The sequence below is a fragment of the Miscanthus floridulus genome, chromosome 3, assembly GCF_019320115.1.
Source record: "Miscanthus floridulus cultivar M001 chromosome 3, ASM1932011v1, whole genome shotgun sequence".
NCBI lineage: Eukaryota > Viridiplantae > Streptophyta > Magnoliopsida > Poales > Poaceae > Miscanthus > Miscanthus floridulus.
In genome coordinates, this window is record NC_089582.1 from 38,278,020 (window position 1) to 38,280,858 (window position 2,839).

Here is a 2,839-nt window from a genome sequence, read left to right on the forward strand (position 1 = left end):
ATGGTACACACCTGCTACTCTCCTCTTCCTCTGCTGCTTGCATTGCTTGCTTTCAGTTGAAGTCTGTGGGCTAAGACAAGCAAGCAAACGAAGGCATCATTGTTATAAAGCAACAAATAGTGATACTTAAGTGAATGACAATTGCTATAGCTTGTTTGTCCTCTGCCTGAAACTCTGTTGTCTAAAGGTCCATGATTGCAGAGATAAGTCACCAAATTGTTGTATAGAAATATGAATATGCCAATATGACACCCAAGTGTTTTTTTTTCTGCTAATTAAACATTGTCATGTACTGAGTATGTCCTTTTTCATATTCGTTGTTCCATGTGGGATGATTTGAACGGTTGATTCAGTTACCTATATGAATAATATCACTTAAACTTGTCTTGCCTGTTACCTTAGCATTTTACATGTCTCAGTTCTGAACTCTGAATATTTGCCCGTTCTTTTGGTTCAGATGATACTCCATTTATTTCCAATTCCATTGGTGTCATCACCCCTGCATCTCAGCATGGATGGGATCAAACCTACATTGGTTTCCTTATTGTCTGATGCTTCTGTCAAGCACTTGTTTGATAGGAATTGCATGTTGTTTTTCTTTCAAAGGAAGCAGCTCATCTTCTAATATTTGTTTATTTTTCAGGCCATCTGAACCAACACGTACTTGTGCCACTTTCAAGGCCTTGAGGGCATGGCTTTTCTAGATTCATAGTTCTTTTTACTATGATACATAGCAATTATAAAGCCAAAATGATGTACAATTTGAAACGGAGGGAGCAGTATTATAGTAGGCTTTTCAAGAATGACAGCTGAAACTGAAAAGCACCAGGCTTGGGTTTTAAAAAGATCTACCAACATAGAAAATGCATATTGTTGCTTGCACCCTCTTTTTATGTTCAGCACTTCTATAGAGATGATTACCCTAAAACCTAAACCACAATTATCTATATTTTATTGCCTAACTTTGTATTGCATCTTGCTTCCAATACCTTTGCTGTGTGTTTCTTTTTAAACTGTAGCTCAAGAATATAGTTAGTGACTATAAATGGTACCCCATCCCCGTAAAGTATAGAATATCCGCCATTAAAATCATGTCATTTGTGTTTTGTCCAAACTGCATGTGACTGTTACTTAGTAGTCAGAGCAACAGTGTGGGCTGTCTGAAGCCTGCAAACTTACTTAGTTCTATCTAGCAGCCCATTTACTAGCTTTACTGTCATTTTATAGTTTTCGGTTGGCATTATCTTCTCTCTTTTATCAGCAGCTTCATCCTGAGTGCAAAAGGTTCAGTAGCTAGCATACTTGCTGATCACATTTCGATTGCTCCTTTGTTGTCGACAGATTAATTCATTGGTAAATTTATGACGTGATGAACATCTGTTGTTTCACTATTCAGGTTCTCACTGCCATAGGGAACTTTTGCATCTGTTCAATTGCTGTGGGAATGGTCTTGGAGCTTATCGTCAGAAGTCTTTCGGTTTGGGACTGAACTGAGTGCATATGGTTAAAAGAATAGGCAGAAGTATGACCAAGCACTTTCTAGCTTGGTCCATGTGTCATCAGGTTGAATAATGATAGTTGAGAAGGATAATTTCTAATTGTGTCGTCCTCTCCGTTGATCAGTACTTCCTTTCTAATGACAACAATTTGTTTCTTTCATTAGCTTGCGCCTCAGCATTTCCTAACTCTGCTTCGGACTATGGAATGCTTGTGGCAAATGGAACCTATGCACTGACTGCTGGTAACTATGTGGAGTGCAGTTGTGGGCCAGCAAATCTCAAGTAAACTTATAATCTCTTTTGTTCAATGTAGTTTTCGTGCCTTTTATTTGTTTCGGGCTATAACACCCTCATTTCCTTACAGTTAGTATTGCACACCTTACGAGCACTACTAGAGAATAGACTTTAGAACAATGTCCCAATTTAGCATTAGCCTCGGCATTTTTTGCCCCCGGGACTAAAGGACCCTTTAGTCCCGGTTGGTAATACCAACCGGGACTAAAGGTCCCTGCCCAACGGTCGTCCGCGGGGCAGGGATCTTTAGTCCCAGCTGGTATTACCAACCGGGACTAAAGGTTTACCTTTAGTCCCGGTTGGTAATACCAACCGGGACTAAAGCTTTTAGTCCCGGTTTGGGTGATGCCCCGGGAATAAAGATTAATCTTTAGTCCCGGTTTGGACCCCTAACCGGGACTAATTTTTCCGGCATATAATTCAGCTCATTTCTTCCTCCCCGAGCCCGAGCCATTCCATTTAAACTCACTGCCTCTGTTCTTCAGCTTGCTGTTGTTCTTGCTCTCTCCCCCTCCATTGGTGTTGCTCTTCGATTTTGGAGGTAACAAACTTAATTCTCTTATGTTTTATCAGTAGCTTATCTCATTTTGCGATGTATATGCATGTGTAACTTTATATGTTGGACTTTATTATGACTTTATATGTTGGACTAGTTGAACTTGCGGACCGTGTTCAGGTCGGCGAGCATGTTCTCTGCCGAGCTGTAACGGACGTCAAGGAGGAGCTTTGATTCTACGAGGGAGAACGGCAACGGTCGTGGAAGACCGTGTTCCCTTTCTCGTAGAATCGGAGCTCTTCCTTGGCCAAGTACGGTGCCGTCCGATGGAGAAATGCTCGCCGAGTTGATCACGTAAGCAAGGTCAACTAGTACGGATGGTTATTTATTGAAATATGTTTTTGAGCTATAATTTGATGGATATTTGATAACTTCAGACCTATAAATGTCATCTACAAATGTTACTATCCTCGGCAACCTAAACGTCCGTGAGCTCGCCGATATCGAGCAGGTCACTTAGAATTATTTTTTCCATGAAATGAACTACATA